Genomic DNA, 24802 nt, shown 5'->3' on the forward strand with positions numbered 1-24802 from the left:
TCAACAGGACTTTTCTATGACTTTGAGGACCTACTCTACCTTAAGAACTATCTGCTACTTCTGGAATCTTCCCAGACCTCAGTGAAGAAGGGACAAGTCTGAAACAATTACTTAGTCCATACCAGTTCAACTGTGGACACAGCAACTCTCAGACCATCTCCTCATAAGCACCAGACACTCTGTTAGGTGCTATGAGTACTGTAGAATCAAAATGCATATGTTAAATCTTAACCTCAATGTGACAGTATTTGGAGGTAAGGGTCTTGGGGAAGTGCTTATGCCATAATAGTGAACCCCTCATGAATGCGATTTTTGCCATGATAAAAGAGACCCCAGAGAGTTCCCTCACCCCTTGTGTCATGGGAAGATAGAGTGAAAAGAAGGCTATCTATGGGCCAGAAAGCAGGCACTGACCAAACACCAAATCAGCTGGCATCTTGAACTTGGACTTCTCAGTTTCCAGACCATGAGAAATAAATTTCTATATTTTATAAGCCACCAAGTCTTTGGTATTCTGTTATATAAGCCTGACCTGACAGAGACAACACAAAACCCTAAAAGCTAATGACACTGCTCTGCTTAGAATTCCTAGACTCGGGTTTCTGGATTCAAATTCCTAGCATTACTGCTTCCTAGGGACATCCTGGGAGAAGTTACCTAATCAATCTGTGCTTCAGATTCCTCATGTCTTAAAGGGACAAAATTGTATTTACCTTGTTGGGTTTTAATGAAGATTAAAAGACATAATTCATTTAAATGATTTACATTAGGGTCTCTCAACATCCACACTATTAGCATTTTGAACCAGATAATTCCTTGTTGAAGGGGCTTTCCTGTTTATTTTAGGATGTTCAGCAGCATCCCTAGCCTCCACCTGCTTGATGCTATAGCACCCCAAATATGTCCCTGGACATTGCCAAATGTCCCCCGGGGGTCAAAAATCACTCCCTGTTAAGGGTCACTGCTTGACATAATGCCTAGCAATAGTTTGATGAATGTTATAACTATTCTTGTGATAGTTATTATTGTGTTTTAATTATCAATGTCCACTTCTGAAGAGGAAGTATGGATTTATCTCTGTTCCATGATATCATAGAGGAGAAGAATTCAGTTTTTAAAGCTCAGAGAAATAAAAGAATTCTGGTATCCCAGATTTTCTGATTCCAGTTTCCCTGTGTGTAAACTAGAACAAGGTCACTGCTTCTTGGGCTGGTGAAGCTTCAGTGAGCAAACACAGATCACACAGCCTGGTGCTGAGTAGGTGTTCTGTGAGTGTCACCTGAATCACAATGTATGGAGTGCAGGGCTCTGGGCAGAACCCCTGTCAGCATCTGGAGGAAGGGACGTGGCTGAGTGGTAGGTCGCACGCAGTGCTTGTCTCAGCAGAGCGAAGTCACGTTCTCCAAGCATAGCTGGGGGAGGCTGCTCCCAGGGTTTCCCAGGGGTGAAGCCCTGCTCTGTGGATGAGACTTTTTGGCACCAGGATGAACACAGCCAAGGCCAGCTGTCAGGCAGCCTTACCCATCCATCTGCAGCCTCTTCTGCTATAGTCTGATTAAGAAGGAAGTAATTCACCTCCGGTTCCTCTGCCTGGGAGAAAAACTCCACTTTCCCTGGCTTTCCAAATAACCTGCCAGGAAGCCCAAGTGTGTGTAGGTGTCAGACTGGCACACAGCAGGGATTCAACTTGCATTTTCTAAAACCTTCAACTCTGCTACTTTTATATATAGTGCTCCACCTAATCTTCATAATAACCCTTTGGAGTCAATATTTTTATTGGATTTTGTAGATGAAGACATAAAAGCTTAAAGAGGTAAAGTGGATTTTCTAAGAAAACACAGCAAGCAGGTGGTGGACCTTGAGTCTGTCTCACACGGTGCCCTCTTCTCTTTCTAATATTGCACCTGTAAAAGGCTTAGGGAGAAAAGTTAAATCAGGAGGTGGTTTTCTGGAATATCTAGCAGTTCGAGCCTTGTGAGAAACATACATTGACTCTCAAGCCGACGAAGAGGTTACCCACTCACACAGACCAAGTAACAGATAAGTCTCTGCACTTTTATTAGGAGCAATTTCATATCTCCGAGGAGTCACTGTTTCATCTTTTGCCAGGCAGCCCTAGCTTAGAGGCTGAGAATCCAGATCTGAAAAGCTTAATTCAAAGATCTACCTGTATTTAAATGCCCAGAGAGAAAAGAGAGGTGATGGCCCTTTTGATGTTTCCTTCAAAGGTCCCAATTGTGATAATTGTGTATTCAAGTTCTGTGGGAGCAGGGACCAACTCTGTCTGGGGGAATTAGAGCCCCCCAGTGAAGAAGACAGCTAACTAGACCTTAAACGATTAGTAGGAATAAATGCAAAATGACTTGTTTCTAAGTCCTATCCTGGATGTGGTTGGATTTTAGGATCTATCATAGGATACAGTCTTGGATAATAGGGCATACACTTGCTGGTAATCCATGGCCCTCTAGGCTATTATATCAAGACATTAATGAGGAAAACTTAAGCCAGAGAAGGAACCTGGCTTATTCAGGGCCACTGGAGTAAGAACCCCTCTCCTAATTCCCAGAACAGCATTCTCTTCTTCACTGGGCTGCTTCTTGCTTAATCACCCTCACTTGAAGCCACCGCCTGTTTGTCTCCTGCTTGGCCCAGATTCCTGGGTCTCAAACCACATGAGACCTAGGAGGGTGCATTAGTCATTTGTATTACTATCCGACCAGCACAGTTTCCTGGATATGAAGCCTCCTGGCTTTGGAGATGTGTAACATGTGTTCATTTCCCTGCAAGGTTCGGCTTCATTTAAGCTCAAAAAATGATAAATGCTACAAAAAAAAATGTACAGTCCTTGACCTTTGAGCTCTTCCACTTGGCCAATGGCCTTGTGTGAATTCCTCCCCCATGAATCAAAGTCAGGAGCCAAGCTGAGTTACTTTAAGAACTTCAGGCTCAATGCCTTTCCCTGTCTGGAATGTTTATCATGCCCATGAACTCCTACCAAGTTGGTGAGGTGCAGGCCAGGTGCCATCTCCTTTACAAGCTTCTCTGATCGCCACCTCTCCCTCATATCCCCCCATAGCTCTTGTTCCCTTCTCTGAACTCTTAATATACTATCCTTAATACCCATTCCACTGTCAGCGTATTTTAAGTATGAAAAAGGAAACTACAAATCACGTCCTGTGACCTCCCCAAGATTATATACCTGATATTTTCCTCCCATCCCTTATAGTATCATCTGTCTCAGACCAAAGGCATATTGGCTTCCTTCTACCTTGGTATGTCATTTGTCTCCCTTCAGATTGTTCTCACAGTGTTTTGCCTTCTCTCCATCCCTGTAGCATTTCTATGGCTCATTATGGCCTTAGTTGAGGCTTAATGTTTAACCAAGGGCCACGAGGCTACCATGCAACCTAGGCTGTCTATCATGAACTGAATGTTGTCTGACCCACCAAGCCATAAAGTTGGGTACGCACAGCCACACTCCATCATCAAATATAAGTGATATACACATGACTGGGCTCACACAGGCCCTGAAAGCACAAGGGAGTTACATGAAGAAGTGGCTCAAATGCCCATGGTCCCCACCCCTGCTGCATTAACTCCTCTACACAGCCTGCTGCTATGGTCTCTTGAAGAGCATCCTACCATCAGTTGACATCTTTGCCTCCCTCCTAGATGGCTACAGAAGTCTCTGAACTGGTTCCTCACCTCTAATCCCTTTCACTTTCTATTCTTTGCTATAGGCTGCCACCATCATATTCAAAAAATAGTTCCACTCCGATCATGCTACTCTCCTCAGAGGCTTGTGCCCCACAACTGTTGCTGCAGAACTCCTGTTTACTCTCCAAGGCCTTGTTCGCACCCTACTGTCTTCTCTAATGCTTCTGAGTATCAGACAGCGGTTCTCAAACATTATACTCAAGAACTCCCAAGAACAGATGAAAATGATGAGGTCCCCCAAGGATCCTAGAGACTGAGCCCAAAGCCACATATCCAAGAGTCTTTGAGGACTAATAGTTTTTCTAAGAATTATGCAAACTTAACTTTCTAGCCCATATTTCTAGATGTTTTAATATAACTTAAAAGTTATGTTACTTATAAGACGTATGTGCTGAAAACTATAAAACATCAATAAAGGAAATTAAAGAGGACCCAAGGAAATGGAAAGATATCCCATGCTCTCGGATTGGAATAATTAAAATGGCCATATTTCCCAAAGCAATCTAAAGATTTAATGAAAGCCCTATCAAATTACCCATGACATTTTTCATAGAACAAGAACAACATAATCCTAAAATTTAAATGGAACCATAAAAGACCCAGAACTGCCAAAGCAACCTTGAAGAAAAAGAACAAAATTGGAGGTATAACCCTTCCAGACTCCAGACAATACTACAAGGCTACAATAATCAGAATAGCATGGTATTGGCACAAAAACAGACATATAGATCAATGGAACAGATTATAGAGATCCCAAAAATAAACCTACACACTTCAGGCAATTAATCTTCAATAAAAGAGGCAAGAATACATAACAGAGAAAATTCAATCTTTCCAGCAAGTGATGTGGGAAAGCTGGACAGCTGCATGTAAATCCATGAAGTTAGAAGACTCCCACACACCATACAAAAAAATAAACTTCAAATAGCTTAAAGACTTAAATATAATATATGGCACCATAAAACTCCTAGAAGAGAACATAGGCAAAACATTCTCTGACATAAATTGTAGCAATGTTTCCTTAGGTCAGTCTCCCAAGGCAATAGAAATAAAAGCAAAAATAAACAAATGGGACCTAATCAAACTTATAAGCTTTTTGCACAGCAAAGTAAATTGTAAACAAAATGAAAATACAACCTACTGAATAGGAAGAAATGTTTGCAAATGATGCAACCAAAAAGGGGTTAATTTCTGAAACATACAAACAGCTCATATGACTCAATAAAAAAAAAAAAAAAACCCAATCAAAAAATGGGCAGAAGACTTAGATAGACATTTCTCCAAAGACATTCAGATGGCCAACAGGCACATGAAAATATGCTCAATATCACTAATTATTAGAAACATGCAAATCAAAACCACAATCAGGTATCATCTCAAACCAGTCAGAATGGTCATCATCAAAAAGTCTACAAATAATCAATAGAGAGGGTATAAAGAAAAGGGAACCTTCCTACTGGTGATGGGAATGTAAATTGATGCAGCCACTATGTAGAACAGTACAGAGCTTACTTAAAAAACTAAAAATAAAATTATATACAGAGAAAACTCTAACTCAAAAATATACATGTATCTCAATGTCCATAGCAGCGCAATTTGCAACATCCAAAACATAGAAGCAATGTAAGTATCCATCAACATTTGAATGGATAAATAAGATGTGAGATACACACACACACACACACACACACAATGGAATATTACTCAGCCATAAAAAAGAATGAAATCATGCCATTTGCAGTAACATGGATGGACCTAGAGATTATCATACTAAGCGAAGTAAATCAGAGAAAGCTAAATATCACATGCTATCACTTATATATGGAATCTAAAAAATATTACAAATAAACTTATTTACTAAACAGACTAACAGACGCAGAAAGCAAACTTGTGGTTATCAAAAGGGAAGAAGGGGGAGGGTTGAATTGAGAATATGGAATTAACAGATGTATACTACCATATACAAAATAAACAAGGACCTACTGTACAGCACAAGAAAATACATTCAATGTCTTGTAATAAACTAATGGAATAAAAAAGATAATACATATATTTATTTATTCATACATATGTATATATAAAACTGATCATTTTGCTATATACCTGAAACTAACGCAATATTGTAAATCAACTATACTTGTTAAAAACAAAGATTACTTACATTTCTCTAGTAAATTTGATACTCCATGCAAATGATCTAACTTTATCCTATAGTGTTTATATACAGCACTAACATGCCACCAGGCTTCCCTCATGCTAGTATTCCTAAATTTGAGAAATGTGGACCCCCTAGCACTTTTTTTGAACTTCTGCCCTTGGTCGTGGTTCTGTGCCTGAGAAACTCGGTCTGGAGTAGAAAATTCTACACCATGCTATGATGAGATGTACACCATAAACAGTATATATTACATGGTACTGGGCATCTGGAGGGTTTGTGTATTCTCGGTATCAACTGAAAGCTAAATTCCTTAGCCTGAAAGTGAAGCTACATCCTGAATACATACAACAATCACAATAATAATAGTACTATTAACATATAAGACATGGAAACAACCCAAATGTCCATCGACAGATGATTGGATTAAGAAGATGTGGTACATATACACAATGGAATACTAGTCAGCCATAAAAAAGAATAAAATAATGCCATTTGCAGCAACGTGGATAGAACTAGAGACTCATACTGAGTGAAGTAAGTCAGAAAGATAAATACAAATATCGTATGATATCACTTATGTCTGGAATCTTATATACGCCACAATGAACCTTTCCACAGGAAAGAAACTCCTGAACTTGCAGAATAGACTTGTAGTTGCCAAGGGGGAAGGGGAAGGGAGTGGGGTGGTTGGGAAGCTTGGGGTTAATAGATACAAACTATTGCCTTTGGAATGGATTAGCAATGAGATCCTGCTGTTTAGCACTGGGAATTATGTCATAATGTGAGAAAATAGAATGTGTACATGTATATGTAACTGGATCACCATGCTGTACAGTAGAAAAAAAAAATGTATTGGGGAAATGACTATTAAAAAATGATGATAATTACAAAAAAATAAAATAAAATAAATATAACATATATATCAAATCAAAATAAAAGCATATTTCAGAAGACTAAATAATAATAATAACACCAGTAGCTACAATTTACACAGTACTTATTCTGACCAAATATTTCTCTAAGCTTTTCATGTATATTTAACACATTTAATTCTCAGAACCACACCATGAAACGGGTACTGTTAATATTTTCATTCCAATTGTATGATGAGAAAACTGAGCTTGGCTTTGAAGCAGGCAGTCTGGTTTCCATGATCATGACTTTAACCACCCTATTATGACACATCTCAACTATCTTTAGTATTAAGTAATAGTAATAGTAGCAGTTGCCTTCTCAGTAATCACACACACACACACACACGTCCCTTAGATATTAAAAGAGATAGCATATAAAATCACTTCGAAATCCTCCTAGCACAGACTAGTCCACTATGATACCTTTCTAAACAACCCTTCTCCAAGCTCCACTAACTTTTCCTACCCACAGAAGTTCATGCAGAGGTCTCCCAAAATCCCTGTGGTTAAAAGTTACAGTGAGAACATATTGAGATTGGATAGCTATGCAAACAAATGAAGATAGATCTGTGACTACAAGAGTCATAGGCAATAAGAAGGTGCTGTGTCAAAGGTGTGACCCCTTTGGTCTGGCTCCTGCTGACCAACAGGTAGTCCTTAAACTTGAGAAGCCCTTTCCCAGAATGAAATTTGTGTTTTAGATTCATGAAAATGCTCTATTGTCAAAAGAATGTAAAAGAACCAATGAGGGGAGGCACTGACAGTGAAGCCCCAGTGCATGATTGCACATGTAACTGATCCCATGTTCGCCCCACAACACCCAGGGATGGAGGGAAGACCATCATTGTACACATGAGGATGCTAGTAGTCAAGGGAGATTCAGTACCTTCCCCAAGGTACCGAAATAAACATGTAGCACTGGTACCTGGGGTCATATACATCAAACCGCAAAGCTTATTCATAAAATAACACACATGCTATAAAGAAGCTGTGTTTCTGACCAAGGCTATGATGTTGTTATAAAATTCTCAAGAGAGATGGCTTCAGAAATACTAGGAACTTTAAATTTGAAGTCTCTGGCCCTTGGTATGATTGTTCTTATAGGACACGGCTTCCTAAAAATCTAAAGAAATCAGAATTTTTAACTATTGCCATGTTATTAGGTGAGATGGTTACTGGCTTCAGCCAAGTGTGGTGTCAGTGGTCAGATGTGTGCTTTCTAGGATCCAGCTACTTCCAGAGCTGAAATAAAAGGACAGGGGACAGAGGGTGGATGCATAAACGGTAATAGGAGAAGGTTCAAGCAAGAGGGAAGCACCGCTGAAGATCCAGTAGTAAGAAAAGGGAGCCAGGTAGATCAAAGCTGGCTTTAGCTAAGTCTCTCAATTATTTGGAGAAAGATCAGTTAAATGGGTGAGTGCGGGGAGTGCTCAAGGTTACAGCTGGGGGGAAGGAACAAGCAAAGACTTCCAGGTTTGGATTTCATTGGATTCCCATAAAGGTTACCAAAACATGGTATCAGGAACAAGACCTAAGTCTAATTATACAAACATGAGCAGAACCCAAACACCCAAACTAGAGATCAATGCCCGAAGAGATTAAGTAGAACAGGTAACTTGAATCCGAATCCTAAGAAATACTAAACAAGGACTCCTATGGTTCTATATTTGGGGACAGCCTGTATAGGATTTTGCCAAATGCCGACATAAAGGACACGAGAAGTAAAGAATAGCATGTGCTAAAACATAAAAGCTGAATGGGCATAGTATTTGCAGAGGAATAGCAAATGGCCTATTGTGTCTGGTTTTGAGAAAAGTCATACTTAGAAAATGTTCAGGTTATGGAGGACTGTGAATGTCAAATTAAAGAGCCTGAAGTTTATTGTAAGAAATCAACAAGTCTGGGTGATGCTAACTGGTGGATGATAGAGAAGAAGAAAAAAGGCCCACTGGTAGGTGCTTAAAAAAAATGGATTATGCATTGACGGCTGCTGGAGGATGACACACACAGCAAAGAAATGAATGAAAATATCCAAGCTTGAAACAGATCTTGGACACTCCCTGTGTAATTTCCTTATTTTACAGTTAGGAAGACAGTTCTAAGAGCGGACACTCATAGTGATTCACGGAGAACTGGAAACCAGTGCTCTTTCCAGTCCTTCCTAATTTGAAATTACAAGATTAAATATTCTACTTAAAAATTCTCCAAAGTTTGACATTGTTGGCTGTAAAGTAAGTAGGAATAAAAGAAAATGAGAATGTACTCAGAGTGGGGATGAATAATAAAACTCAAAGCCAATTTTCTGACCTAAAAATCACAAAGTCCAAGCATTTGACCGTGGGTTGCCCTTGGCTCTTCTCCTCAATTGCTGCAGGTCAGCCTCTTGTGTATTTAATCCCTTGGCCTGCAAGGCTTTTAACCCATAAATTACACAAAACATTGCAAAGTCAGGCAAATAATTGCAAGAGATTTTCTGTTTTACTGACTTAGCCTGGAAATGAAATCTGATTCCAGGAAAGAGCTAGACACCAAATCCAGGGAAATGTAAGATCAATATGAAGATAAATCCAGCTAAGTTACCAGCCACTGGCAAGCATGAGCCTAAACAGAGGAGTAGAAAAAAAAATTACTAATATCTAAGTCTCCCAAGGTGGCAAATACCCATTGCTTATTTCTGCCTGTCTTATTACACATGAGTGCTATAAGTGAGAGACTCTGTAGTAAATAGAGCCCAGAAGAGGAGGCCATCACTATTGGGTGAACCAGAGGAGACAGCATTTGAATCCACTTTGAAAGATTAGAAAGTACTTTTTCAGACAGACAAAAGACAGGAGGAAGGTTATCCCAACAGAGGAAGCAATCTATGCACAGACATGAAAGGGACTATTGGGTGGACAGCAAACAGCTCAATTGGGCAAGAAAATGAGGAGATTGAGGGTGTGGAGAAAAGAAAAGCATTTCAGGATTATGCAAGGGCATTTGGGTGTGAAAGAACCTAGGGTGTCAGGGCAATGTCAAATACTTCCAGGTGGGCTGAGCCTAAGGCCACACAAGCAGGTGTGTAGAGGGAGACTAGGCTGGAAAGGAGGACTGCTCCTGCCAGGGAAGGCTGCAAGCGCCTCTCTAAGGAAGCTGGCTTTTATTCTGCAGGTAATAATGTGAGACCAGTAAACAGTGTCTGAGCAGAAGGGTGACACAAACTGGAGCCTTATCAGAGATCTAGACCCAGTTCTACCAAGAGTATTTCCCCATGTTTTCCCGCCTGTACCAATAACACTCTTTCCTGACCACCTTACCACTAAACTGAGTCCTGGTCATTGGACCGCTAACAGCACAAGCTGTAGATTGGTCTCCCTTGTGCTATGAATATCTCAAAAGCAAGGATAGGCTCCGAATAACCTCCACATCCTGGCCCCCAGCAAAGAGTCAGGCCCATGGGAATGTTTGCTGAATGAATGCAGGTTGGCATACCTGAATAAATCAATGAATGAATGGAATAAGATGCAGCTGTATGCCCTGACCAACTAGCTCCCTTCCCTACCCCCTCATATTTCTGCCTAGGTCCTCACTCTGGCTAGGTAAATTGGGCAAAATTGATTCTTCATTCATTTGTTGGCAATATTATATTAATTACCTTTAAGTGACACTTGGTTACTACCCAAACAAGGAATGTGGGGGCAAATGTAATCATTTCACTGAGTGACTGGTGGGCTGTTCTGACCAAGACATCACGAGTGCAACCCACACTATTTCTCAGGTCTCCCTTGATTCAGCCCACACAGACACACACCCTGCGGAACCAAGACAGACTCATGAAATTGAAGGGGGCTGATTAAAGAATGGACACAGCTGGGTCCTAAAGCCCTTCCTGTATTTGGCTCAAAACCCCGATAAGTGTGCCAAATGCTCATCACTGCCCTTTCCCATCTATTATCTCTCACTGCTGGATAGCACAACAACCCTGCAAATACTGTCCCCATTTGACAGATGAGGAACTCAAAGCCTAAAATGGTTAAGTCAGTGGTTCTCAATCCTGGCTGCAGTAGAGAATCAACGGAGTAGCTGTTAAATGATTCCCTGATCAGGTACCAACCCAGACTGCTCCAATGAGAGCTTCTGGGGTGAGACTAAGACATCAAGGTTTGAGGTGACATGGCTGGTGAGTAGAAAACTAGGACTGCAACCAAGCCTCAATACCCTTTCCAAAGCTCCATTGGCAATAAAAAAAAATTCTACTCTAGAATTATCCCTAGGAGCTCTAAGTCTGGTGAGGAGCTGGGTGGGATGAAGGGAAGGCAACAGATGGAAAAAAAAAAAAGACATCTCATCAATTCTTCAGTTTCCTAAGCTGTTTGCTCTTGATCTCAAACCACAGGATTTATTTGTGGCTTCTATGACGCATTAACTGTTTAGGTTCCTCTGGCTCATCCTGCACAGAACACAGCACAGCCTCTTTCCTGCCAAGCGGGAACTTCTGGGCTCACAGACCTTGCCTCTGCCTCCTCTTTGATTGGAGCAAAGCAAAGGACTGCTTTGGCAGCTTTATAGCCTGCCTCTCAGGATGCTGACACAGCCGCCTGACTGATGGCCTGCCACACTGCACTGCTGGGGCCAAGGCCCCAGCTTTGCCAAAGAAGCTCACTCAGGCATGTACTTGGGTTCCTTTATATGAGAAGATTTATGTTCACCCATGAATCAGAGTAGCCACGAGAGAAAGAGCCTTAAAGATCATTCAGGCCCCTACCTCTACTAGCACCACTTCCTGGATCCTTTTCTCTTGTGAAAATAGAGGCTTATTTGATAATGAAATATCGATAATTATAAAATTCAACACAGTACAATATTTTAATACCAATAAATTACTATAAGATGGATGTTTATTTTGGATCAACTATGTGCCAGAGACTCCAAGGCATTATCTTAAATAATTCTAAGGGCCACTGCACTGCACAGATCCAGGGGCCAACTATAGTTTCATAGAGTACACAGAATAAATGCCAGGATGTTCATGGCTGTCCTACAATACTGCTATTCATATCTTGTATGGCCATACGTAGTGGCCTCTTAAGACTAATGTCAACCTTAGAAGGGAGCTGTCATTCTGTAGTGGTTCTTCTTCCTACTACAGCACAAAGATTATCTACCAAATGGGAAACAATCATCACTTTTTAAAATCTGTATCATCACCATGTGTATCTGATAGGTTTTGCTATTCAACAAATCACCCCAAAGTTTAGGGGCTTAAAACAATAACCATTTGTTACTGCTCACAAATCTATAGGTCAGCTGGACAGTCCTGCTGGGCTGGGCTCAGCTGATCTTGGTTGCACTCACTGATGTATATGCATCAATTTATGGGACAACCAGAGGATGGCTAGTCTCTGATGGCCTTGGCTAGACTGGCTCAGATGACTGGAACCTCTCTCCATTGGTCTCCCTTCATTCAGAAGGTCAGTCTGGCTGTGCATGGAGGTCACAGGGGTTCGAAAGAGCATCTCTTAAGGCCCAGGCTCATGTCTCCTACAATTACATCTGTTACTTTCCTTTGACCAAAGCAAGTCAAAAGGCCAATCCAGATTATAAGGGTAGAGAAACTGACTCACATCTCAAGGGAGAAGGTACAAAAATTTGTGCCCATTTTGGTTCTCTACCACACCCCATAGCTCAAAATTACAGTCCTGGGTTAATGGTTAGAGAGCATGGCTTAGGTTTCCACCTGAAAGTGATATGACCTACATTCTCCCTGCAATATGCACACTTAGAGAGGTAGAAGCTGGAACACACAACAGAAAACAGGGATTGTTGTCCAAAGCAGTGGTCCCACCCAGTAGCAAAGGATTAGAGTTTGCCCTCCATTGGTACTGAGCACATTAGACAGCCTTTTCCAGAGAGGGGTCTGTAAGAGAGTGGAAAGAAAATGTGGCAGTATTCCACTCAGCACTAACTGAGAGGGGAGTGAAAGGGACAGTCTCTCCTCTATGGGTCAAGGTGTGAATGTGGGGGGGAAAAAAAAGAGGAGAAGATCCCTTCTCTATCAACAATCCACAAATCTAGACAAGGGAATGGAGTCTAAGAGGATTTAAGACACATGGCCAAAAGCACATAATGGGAAAGATGAGGCATGTGGCCCAAATTGTGATACCAAGGTCAGCTAGGACTAGCTGTGATTGGGTACCCATCCTGAATAGCTTCTAGAGCTTTTCTGAGAGAGCCAAGCAAGGCTGTCAAGTGTACTAAGCAGCTATTTTGGGTCAAGTGCCCTTCTAAGCATCTTCATACAAATTAGGGCCTGAAATTGTCACCACTCAGAATGACAGCATTGTTATTCTCAGAAATGAATGAAAAACACTAAGCTTAGAGAGATGATGAGATGTGTCCAAGATCACAGTCAATGGGGCAATGTGGACCTAAATTTGAATTAAGTCTCTCACCAAGTCCAAGCACTCACTCCACTAAAAAAAAACTACTCATATTCCCTTGCCCTGCATCATATGAAGCAGACAGACTGGCTAATTTTTTCCCCAAAAGAATCTTCTTTATTTTTTTAGTCCTTGCTTTCTCTTGCCCTGGAATGTACTAGCAACTTCTTTTTTGATGCCATCTTCCCTATATTCAACTACTACCCTAACTCAACCTATAAGATGCCTAGGATTTTTAAAGGACCAGCTCAAATACTGCTCCCCCTGCCCCACCTCCAAGATCCTAAATTAAGATCTGTACTTTCCTCATCCATCCGGCAAGAAGTTGTCTCCCCTCACTTCCTCTGTGCTCTTACAAGATTTCATTTCACACCACCTTCTACCACATACCATTACTTACATTTACGTGTTTACCTCTTCTATGCCTTGAAAGCTTGTGGAGTCACAGAGCTCATCAATGTCCAGAAAAGAGCCTTGTCATTGACTGAGGGGCCAAAGCAAAAAAAATATATATATGTAATAATAATAATAATAATAATAAAGGAGATAATGATTCCCATGCTCAGGCAGCAGGCATTGAGTAAATCTTCATTTGTTGCTAGCAAACCTGGAAAGACTGCCTGGAGGAAGCTGTGGGTCTGGAATCATGAGAACCTTCTGTCTGAGCTTCCTCATTGCTTTCATCCTTCTCATCCCTTTGGTCTCTGATGCTGAAAAGATGTTGAAAGCACTTTGGTAGAAATCAGTAGTTTGTCAAGCTTGATTACAGCCATTCTTGGAAGAGAGAAGAGGAAAATGTGTACACAGACTGGTGTGGTAATAATTTAAGTTTCATCCAAATAAGATGTGGAGGACTGCTTAAAGTGACACATTTCTGGCAGCTGACTGTCCCCAGAAAAGATAAAAGGAAAGATGAGTAGAGGGCATTTTGTCGGAGCTCTCTCCACTTCGGGACCAAACCACTTTAGTTTCTGATTCTCAGAGAAAAGAGGATGGGAGTGGCCATCTTCTAAAGGTAAAAGGAAAAAAGTCTTCACAGGCTCTGAATGTGTCAGGTATCTGATAATTCCTAGCATGTGTACAGTGCTTTATAATCTACAAAGTGCTTTCCATCTGGTCCCTCAGGCCCATAACAAGCCTAGGGAGCAGACGAACCCACTGAGGAGCGAGAAGTGCTTGGGGCTTAACATCACAATATACTTTAAATTTTTCATTGTCTCTTTTAAGACACTTACAGCGTGACACATGTTTTCTTTCCAATGACCTTTGATTCTTCCCCCAAGACACAAAGACTGACTGTTTGAAGACAACTCTTCCCCTGCCAGGCAATCTAATCGAGAGGAAGTGATCCACAACAGAAAAATAAAAGGAGCAAGATAAAGACTTTAAAGCAAAAGCAATACTTCTGGCCCTAGATTCTAGCCTGGGCTTGCCTGTGACCCACCTCATGACCTTGGGCAAGTTGCTTCAACTGTCTTAAGTTTCGGAGGCAGAGATCCCATCATTTCCTCCCCTCTGCTCCCAGAATATTTTCAGCACCCACTGTACTATCATTTCAATAGTGTAATAGATAATCTGTTTGTCTACAAGTTACCTCCTCCTCAGACAGACTCCCCTGACCCTGTTATGTAGGGTGGCTTCTCCCCTCATCATTCTCTGTCTCTGCCCCTTGCTGGCTACCTTCATAGCACTTGTCACAATTTATCACAGCATTTTCTTTATTTCTCTACTTGCCAACAGTTCTGGCTGTCCTCCCCAGATAGAATGGCAGCCTGGTGAGGACAGAGGCCAAGTCTGTTTACCAGCACTGTAAACTATAAAAATGAAGTCAGGTCTCAGACATGGATGGTACCTCTTGCAGGAGATGGGGAGGGGGGTTCCTCTTTTAGTCCAGGATCTGTCACAGAGTTGTGCTGATGAAAGGAACATAGCTCCATCCCTGACCTCATCCTTTAGCCTGGCCCACAAAGGAGGGACCATCTATCCCCAGCCCTGAGACAGAGGTAGCTAAAACTAATCAGAGTTCATTAGTTGGAGAGGCAAAGCACTCCTGTAGGAAAAGTGTTCTAAACCCAAAATCAGAGTGCCCACACTGGAAAATACAGGAGGGTGTTTTGTTTGTTTGTTTGTTTGGGGGGTTTTTGTTTTGTTTTGTTTTTTTGTTTTTTAGTTTAATGCCTTCTTTTTACAGGGGGAAACATAGGCCCCGAAAGGGAAAGTGACTAGCTCCAGGTGAGCCACGGAGACAAAATATAGTTGATCATAGCAAGCCATGATTCAGGGCCGGGGAAAGGTCTAGAATCCATGCAGAGAACTACAAAGAAAGGTGGCTTCCCTGTTGTTGGGGGTCTCTTGTTGGGAGAGAAGATACTACTCCTAAGCACACAAGGCCTCGGTGCCCGTCCCTTCCCTCAGGACATCACAGAAGCCCCTTTCGTTACTGGGGGATGAGGAAACTTCATAAATTCCCTTTCAGGATGTCAGTTCCTAGAAAGTTATAAGCTGCACCTGTCAATTCATTCCTCACCACTCTCCATCGAGATGGGCATCATCATCTCACACTACGGAGAAGGAAACTGAACGGTGCCAGGCAGCCCTGATGCTCAAGTCGCACAGCTCACAGCTGCCCTCCCTGATGGGGGGCAGAGTGGTCGAGTGCCTAAAAACCTCTTCTCATGGCCCCTACTGCACCTACTTCTGCTCTCAGTCTTTCATTAATGAAAATCAGCGTGCCTATTTGTTTGTTTGCCGTATTTATTTCCTTAACAGAAAATATGCCCCATGGGGGGAGGGGATCTTGTCTGCCTGGTTCTTCAGCATTCCTTTAGGCCTTAGGGGCAATGCCAAACACTCAAGAAAGGAGGGAAGAAGGGAAGGGGGAAGAGAAAAGGGAAGGGAAGGTGGGGAGGAAGAAATTCTGTTTCTGCTCTTCTGTCTCTAGTTTCTGTCCTGGAATTGGATCATCATAACAACAAACCCTCAAAGGGTGTACAGCCTCTACCTTCTATAAAACTTTTTTGCATTCTCTGCATCCTTCCAATAGTGAAAAGAGAGGACTCTTTACCCCTATTGTATAGATACATCCATAAATCCATCATCTCCTGACAACTCTTGCTAATTGTGATAGCCATGGAGTACGGCAGTGACCACAACCTGGTGCTTGTGGGGTTTTGTTTTCACCTGTCTCCCCAGAGAGAGTATGACAGGCAATAGGGGCTGTAACAGGACTGTGTACAGAAGGAAGGGATTGGCTCCATGAGGCCTTCCCAAGCCCTGTCCTCTGGGCAAAGCAGATGCTCGAGATGAGTTTTGGAAGAGGAAGGAACAGCATGCACAAGGTTACGCATGTTTGGGAAAGTGTGGAGCCTTCTGGGACTAATGTGCCTGGAATCTTAAGGTGCATGCAGAAAAAGCAGGCACAGGTGCTGATACTGGAACCATGAGCAGGGGCCAGACCTCAAAAGGCCTTGAATGCTTGGACATATGCCTGAGACAAAGGAGCTGTAGATGACGGTTGTGTGCCAGAGCGGGGCCCCATCTGATTTTCACGTTAGGAGATCACTTTAGAGGAGGCAGAGCAAGGAGCATGGAGAGGAGCCAAGCAGAGCTGAAGGGCAGTGAGAACAGTTAGAGCCTGGAAGGATCATCCCGGGCAGAGACAGGCTGCATGGAGGCTGGCCCAGGGCACTGAGGGGGAAGGCAGAAAGGGAAGTGATGGAACAGGCTGGGCTTCCGGAAAGGAAGATCTCCCCAAGGTTGCCCCTGCAAGGAGATGGCAAGCCCAGGTCTTCCACATCCCAGTCCAGCATCCTCCCCAGAAAGGGCAAGCACCGCCCTGCACACTCACGCCCTCCAGCCAGCTCCCTGCAGCCCACAAGCCCTCTGCTCATCCATCATCTCCTATGGCTGCCTGCCGCTGTTGGCCACCACAAAATTAAAATTTCTTTACTCTTCTGAGAGGTTTAGAGATTACAAAACTGCACGTAATAGAAGAAAGTCCAATTTCCTCTATGCATGCAGGTAAGGGTGGGCCATCAACCCCCATTGTGCTTCCTGTTCACTCAAGAAATATTGATTTTGTGTAGTGCACTGGGACCCTCCTGGCCTCTCAGGACCTCTCCTCACTTATATTTCTACAGGTTGCTTTAGTGTTAAAACTCAAAGAGCCTTTTGAATTCACCTAGGTTCAGGGGAACCAGGGGACTCGTCCAAGGCCACGGCGAGCAAGGGAGTAGCTCAGGTCCCAGAACTGACCCCCCAACCCCAAAGGATTTCCCTGACCTCTTAATGGCCTAGGAAAGTATGACTCCAACTTGGGTCTGATCAAACCAGAATGCTTTCCATTAAAGGAACAAGGAGGGTGTTGATGCACCAGAGGAGCCAACAGGTGAATGACTGTCCCTGGCCCCAGGCGAGGCAAGCACAGAGCTGGTTCCCTAGCGTGGTGCAGCACCAGCCAGCACTGATATACATGGCGTTTATTCTTCCCTCATTCTGTGCTGATGCGCCTGCTGATGAGCTGTGGAGCACATCCAGAATGTTTTCAGAGCTGTTAGCTATTATGTCCTAAAAAATAATAGATTGCACACTCTGGTTCTGTTTCTTTCCCTTTTTCTTTCTTTCAAAGCAAGTGGAGAGCTAAAAATACCAAGCCCCTTCCAGGGTCCACATTGCATCAGAGTCACCACCAAGAGGAGGCTCCCCCTGGCCCCAGAGCCCTTGTTTACTTTGAAAAGCTCACTCAGCACCAGCTGAGAGCCCTCTTGGCCCCGGGTGCCTCCCAGAGGCTGCCTTCCTGGGCTCCTCAGTGCAGGTGAGACAGCAGGCTGCCCACTGTGGCCAAGCTCAGGGCTGTACCTCCCAGACTGAGCCCTGCCTGCTCCTTGGGCCACCAGGTTTGCGTTTATTATTCCAGATGATAAAGCATACTGTCCTGAGGAGTTCAAAGTGCCCAATAACCAGCTGCCTCCTGGGCAGGAAAGTTGCCATTGTTTATTTCCTAGAGCAGCCGGCCAGCTCCTTGCCCGCCCCTCCCACTCCTGCCCTCTCCTCCCTTGCACTCCTCTCCCTCTTTCTCCCCCTGCACCCCTCCCCACTTCTCCCTAACCTCTTTTCATCTTTTCTTTCCCTCTCAGGCCCTATTCCCTTCCTCTTATTTTCCATTCTACTCTTTCTCTTTCCCTGTTCTTTTCTCTTGAGCCCCCAAAGCAGCTCTATAGGAAACAGTTTGAAATCCCTGAGTTAGATGCTGAAGGCTTCCTTGGCACTGATATTGTATAAGAGCCATTGCTTTCCATTTTGTCTTAGGCCACACATTTTGAGTGAGAGTCCAAAAGGCGGGCACTAGCTGAAAAATGTCCAGCTTTCAGACCAGGGGATGGAAAGCCTATCTGGTACATGGCATATTAAAAAGCATAAGCAATGTAAGCATTGAGAACTATGTCTAGATACTTACATCGCAACACAACAATGGGAGGAAAAATTATGATCGAACCAGAATGCTTTCCATTAAAGAAACAAGGAGGGTGTTGATGCAACAGGTGAATGACTGTCCCTGGCCCCAGGGGAGCAAGCACAGAGCTAGTTCCCTAGCACGGTGCAGCACCAGCCAGCACTGATATACATGGTGTTTATTCTTCCCTCATTCTGTGCTGACTCCCCAACCAGTGGAAAAAAAATTTAAAAGTTAAAAAAAATAAAAAAGCATAAGCAGAAATGGGAATGTCTATATGCAGTGGAATTGATCAGAAAGTTAGACAATTCTGCAACATTCCTAGATTTGCAATCTGAGGGAATTTATTTCTCTGTGGGCCTAAGTTTCTAGTATGTCTAAAGAGGTTAGGAATCCCTGCCCTGCTCTCTCCCAGGAAGGATTAAAATTCACCTAGGATCACTGACAGGAAAATTCTTTGGTGCCTACACAATGGTAAAAATAATGTTTTATGGGCTACCTACTACCCGTAGTTATTGTAAGAATGAAATGAGAATATGTGTATAAACTCCCTCTCATGATATTCGGCACAAACAAACCGAAAAACCTTAGCTACAATTGTCATTTGCTGCTGGGTTTTCCCCTAAGCAACAGCTGGGATGGATGAACTCCATCAGGGAGAGATCTCAGAATCCCCACATGCTAAGAAGGAACAAAAGGAAAGGTGGAGGGTCAGGAAGAGGAAGATGTGGGCTGCAGCACGGCTTCAACAGAGGTCTCAGCCAACATTGGAGGGTGCTCTTAAGTGGGGAAGGCCTTTCCGAGTTACCCCAAACTGGAAGTAGGGGGCTAGGCATTTGTAACCACCCCTTCCCCCACCAGAGTTCAGTCATTGGATGTGGGCTGCCCCAGGAAGGCAGTGTGATCTTGGGAGAGATAGCTCTCTTCAGCTGATGCAATCTTCAAAGAGGACTAAGAATTGAGGGCTGTCTGCTGGCAGCCCTCTCAGCAGCTAGAGAAGTACAGATGTGAGATCTGGGTCATCCATCCCAATGTCCTCTACATCATCATTATTATTACATAAATAGAGTCAAGCATTTTGTTTCCTCACATGGCTAAAAGAAATTCTGATTTTGGCGAAAGAGATTATAAGAGAAATGTGGAAAAAATTATTTCTACCTACCTAACTAGGAGGTAACCACAGATCAGGCGCTTCTCAATGAAACACATCAGACTGACCCATGTGATGGGTCCACAAAAGAGAATCATTACTTGCAAGACCACCTTAGTAATGGCCCCCTTATGCTCTCCCAGGTTTGCACTCTCTGTTACCCCCTACTGGCCAATTCCATGTACTGCCTCTGTGATTCTTCCTTACTTTGATAGTCAGTCACCTTATTGCTTAAACATAGCTGATAGCTTCCATCCCCTAAGGAAGCAGTGAAGACTCCTCTTCACAACTGGCCTAACTCCCTCTTAGAGGGCTCATTCCCTTCCCATCCTTGCAGACCACCTCCTCACGCCCCCAGCAGCCATGCAACATTCCAGATGCAGCCCTGTGTCCATGCCTAGAATACTTCCCCACATTTTCCTCATGATAGATTTCTACATATTCTTTCAAGCCTGGCCCAAATGCTCCCCACTTTGCATCTTATATGCACAACTCCTATAACACTTAAATAAATAAATAACCAATCAGATTCAAGGGGATGCTTCTGATACTAGAAGCAGGGCACAGTGAGGAGGAACTGGCTTGGCTTTATGGTCCAAGGTTGGCCTTAGTTTTAATGTTTTCTACTGTTTCCTGACCTTAAGCTGGCAAAGTCTCCCAGGGAGACCCTGAGGCTGCTTCCTCACCTGTATGATCAGAATAATACCTACTTTAAAGGAATGTTGTGGGAGCAGATATATAATACCCTGCTGAGTGCCAGGTGTGGAATTAATGGTCAGCCAGGTGCAGTCCCTGTGGGGTACATGGGGAGTGGTGTCCATTTCTGCATTCTCTTTGCCGAGCACAGACTCTGCACAGAATAGATAAGTTCCCTGAGGGCAGGGTCTACACCTCCTTGCTCATGGCTGTGTTCCTAATGCATGGTTCAGTGCCTCCAAAGGTGTTCCTAAACAAGCTAAACATAAATATTCCTGAAGCATTGAAGTAAATGGACTTGAATTGAATTCCTTAAGGTCTTCCCATGCAGAAGCCACCTATGTCAGTTTTAGAGAAGAGTGAATGAAAGCGCCTTCAGTGGTGACCAGCCCTACAGCCTTGGCAGATGGGCCGAGGGAGGAAGAACGTGCCTGCCACAATGATTAACACCCCCATCTTTCTTCTCTTTCCCAGGCAGCTGTGCTCCACGGTGACGCAGCCATGCTGGACCAGTTCAGACTAAACACATATACATCATTGTCTTCATGTGTGCTTCTAATGTGTCCACATCAAACTCTGGAGAGGACTCTTGGGGACAGTAAATGGGGCTGAGACCACCTCGAAGTAATTTTCAACGTGCGTACCTGTCATCCTCCCGTCACTTCTCCTGGAGCAGCCTCAGGGCAAGCCCACCGGGGCAATGATTCCATGTTTCCATCCAACCGCTAAACTCATCCTTCATGACCTGGGCCCAGGCCAACTCACCAGATCGAGCTCCTAAGAAGAGAGCATATTGTGTGGTTGACAGGAATTCCACTGAGAAGAGCTGGTCACCTCTTGGCTTCTTTAATTGTTCCTCATAAGGAACATTTACGATATCATGACGGGTGTTTGGAGGGATGTTCAGACAGTAATTTACTTGGGGGTAGAAAAACCAACCTTATAAACACTGAAAAGAAGACAAAGCATATCAAAGGTTGCATTTTTCTCTTTCACTCAATATTGAACAAATATTTATTAAATATCCACCATGTGTCAGACATTACTCTGTGCTCTGGAGGCTCAAGGAAATGAGAATCAATTGTGCCTTCATCAAAATCCCAGCTAACCAGGCAGGCAGTGTGATAAGCTCTCTGGTCAGCTAAGTACACATGCAGACCAGATTCCCACTGAGGACTTGGGAAGGTTCTCAAGCAAATGGTAATTCAGCCGAGACTTAAGGGATCATCTCAGAGTTACTCATGAGAGAACAGGCAGCACACATATGGGAAAAGTGTGTTCCTATTAGAAAAAGGTGTATAAGAAAGCATAGGGATAAAAAAAAAAAATAGCGCTGGTCATTAAAAATGACAAATCAAGTGATGGCAGCTGGAACACTGAGTGTGCAGAAAAGTGGCCATGGGGAGGCTGCATAAGTAGACAGGGAACCCCACAATGAAGGGACTTAGAAGCAATATTGGGACATTCAGACTTTTTCCTAAGAGCACAAAAGAGCCAGTAAAGCCCTTTAAGCAAGATCCTAACCACAAATCCTAAATAAAAATGCTTGTAGAAGGGTCATATCTGCCACATTCATTCGATCAGAGTCTACCAAGTTCCAGACTCTAGGCTGGCCCTTGCATGGACTGTACATCATCAACTGAATCTAAGAAAACTTAAGAAAGCTCTCTTTCAGAGTTTGCCAAAGTCTGAAAAAAAGAGGGGAAACAGAAAGAAGAGTAGATTAGTGTGATGCTTAGTTTTATGGGTCAATAGGCTCAGAGGTGGTGCCCAGTGGTTTGGTCAAACTGTAGTTTAGATGTTGCTATGAAGGTCTTTTGTAGATATGATAAACATTTATAATCAGTTGACTTAAATAAAGCACATCATCCTCTTTCGTGTAAGGGGCCTCATCCAATCAGCCAAGAGCCTGAGGTGCAAAAATCAAGGTTTCCCAGAGAAACAGGAATTCTGCCTCAAGACTATAACATGGAAACTCTGCCTGAATTTCCAGTCGGCTGACCTGCCCTGAGGCTTTGAGACTCAAGACTGCTACAGCAACATTTACGTGAATGTCCAGCCTGCCAGCCCCAATAATCACTTACTTAAAATTAATCTCTAGATAAATTGACAGTAGATAGATATAAGGAAATGTATACACACACACACAGTTGGTTCTATATCTGTATCATCAGATCTCTGACTTCTATAACCAGGAGTCTGAAAACCCACTCCAATATCCCCTCTCTATCATCTGACTTCTCTGAGCCCATTGTCTCATCAGCATAATAGAGACTAATCACCCTCCTTTAGCACCATGGCTGGCACATAGTAGGTGCTTCAAATCATTTCTTTTCCCCTTTCCTTGATTGATTGATAGGATAGCTACATATCCAATGAAGGGGCATTTTTCTGCTGACACAGGCTGCACTTGATGAAATCTGATCTAGAATGGGAAATACTAAACAAAATAAAAAAGAATTTACTCTCCGAGTATTATTGCCACTGTGATGGATGGCTGCTCCAAAGGCTATTTCTCAAGAGTTCACAGTAGAGAAAAATGTTCAGGCTTGATTTTGTATGCGTGTAGAAAATAAATTGTATGACAAGGGTGGCGACATTTGGACGGGGGAGAGGGCTTAGCCAAGGAATTAAACATGTCAGGAGCCTCCAAAGAAAAAGAATGTTGAAATGGAAGGTGAAAGGGGCATATTTGGAAAACTTGACAAGTGGCACAGTGGGAGGAAAGGTGGCATTCTGGAATGGGGTGTCAGCCACTCTCTGCCACTAAAGCCACGATTTGCCCTTAATAATTCAGCGAGGTAGAAAGGAAAAAATATGAGCCCAACTTCTAAAGCTCTATTATCACAACTGGCTTAAATTATTTTCCCTTGCTTAATTGACCACACAGCAAACAGAGAGAGAATAAAATCAGCCAGGGCTTTTTTTTTTTTTTTTTTTTTTTTCTTTTAAATGGAATCTTTGCCTAGGTAATCTCTCAAGTTCCTGTCAACAAAACTCCCAACATTAGAAATAAACGAGACCCTGGGAGACAAAATAACTGGAATAATGTCACACAGAACATAAGTAGAAAACCCAAGTAGAAAACCCAGGCCTGGGAGCTCCCAACCTCAGGGCTTTGCAAGGAATGAAGAGTATTATCCTGGCAAGGATGGCACACAGGTTGCAGTCAGCACACCAACTTTAATTGATTAACTGTGCTGGGTTGAGGTGTGTGAGAGCAAATGCAGGTTCACCATGAAAGCAGGGCTTAATTGATTAGTGATATCTGTCGTGGGAGCCAGAGGTTCTCCAGGCAGGCCAAATATTTGTCATTCCTTATCTGGTCTAACTTTTTCTTTTTTCCCCTGTATTACAGGTCTGCAAAATATAGCTGGTGGGCCAAATTGGGCCTACTGCCTGTTTTTATAAATAAAATTTTACTAGAAAATAGCTGGGTTCATTCTTTTGCATTTTGTTTTGCTCTACACTCACAGAACTGAGCAATTACAACAGAAATCATATGGCCCTCAAAGCCTAAAATATATACACACTGTCCCTTTACAGAAAAAGTGTGGAACCTATGTTTTAGGGTACACTGGGACCCAGGCTGACTTGATTCCAATCAGATAATGAGGCCATTCATTCATGATTCTTCACATATTTATTACATGCCTGATATGTTCCCCCACGACTCCCCCCCACACTATATATATATGTATATATACATATCATTTTATATATGTAGTTATATATAGTTTTATATATATAGTTATATGTATAACATATATGTAATGTGATAACACATACTGTGTATATAACCTAATAATCTATACTAGGAAGGAAAACAGCCTTAGAATGACAGGTTATATAAACATGGATTTAGATATATTAGATATATGTTTATATCTACATACTTATATTTCCAATCCACCTCATCCCTAGGCTGTTTCCCTTCATAATTACAGGATGGTTGCTAGGGACAACCTGATCTCTGTGCTTCCTTGTTTATATCCAACAGGGAAGAAGAAGATCCCACTGGCCCCCAGAAAGAATTACAAATCCTTCCCTTCACTTCAGTTTAATTAAGCCACTAAAGTCATAAGCCCAATCTGAGACAAAAACATTTGCCAGAGGTACATCATGCCCAGACCAATCTGGTTAGGATCCACCCAAACTGGGGTTAGCAGTAGATCCCTCTTAGCCATGTGGGGTGAGAAACGAATTCTAGCACAAAATCAAGTTTCCAGGAGTTCCCGTCGTGGCGCAGTGGTTAAGGAATCCGACTAGGAACCATGAGGTTGCGGGTTCGGTCCC

General features: G+C 42.9%; 2 long non-coding RNA genes across 4 annotated transcripts in view; one reads left to right on the forward strand and one right to left on the reverse strand.

The window, feature by feature from the left end:
- Positions 1-23932, forward strand: part of LOC102159014 — a 43631-nt gene extending 19699 nt beyond the window's left edge. Inside the window, exon 3 of the long non-coding RNA XR_002345487.1 lies at positions 20981-23932. This is a non-coding gene — a long non-coding RNA (uncharacterized LOC102159014). The remainder of the gene's footprint in view (positions 1-20980) is intronic.
- Positions 1-24802, reverse strand: part of LOC102158888 — a 277481-nt gene that overhangs the window by 142849 nt on the left and 109830 nt on the right. For 2 of the 3 annotated variants that reach the window (XR_002345486.1, XR_002345485.1), the window contains exons 2-3: positions 21151-21283; positions 13609-13692 (exon numbers count right to left, since the gene is read on the reverse strand). This is a non-coding gene — a long non-coding RNA (uncharacterized LOC102158888). Of the gene's footprint in view, positions 1-13608; positions 13693-13815; positions 18257-21150; positions 21284-24802 lie in introns of those variants that run through there. The other variant, XR_001309424.2, reaches the window with a different exon arrangement.

Source organism: Sus scrofa, chromosome 6, assembly GCF_000003025.6.
Source record: "Sus scrofa isolate TJ Tabasco breed Duroc chromosome 6, Sscrofa11.1, whole genome shotgun sequence".
NCBI lineage: Eukaryota > Metazoa > Chordata > Mammalia > Artiodactyla > Suidae > Sus > Sus scrofa.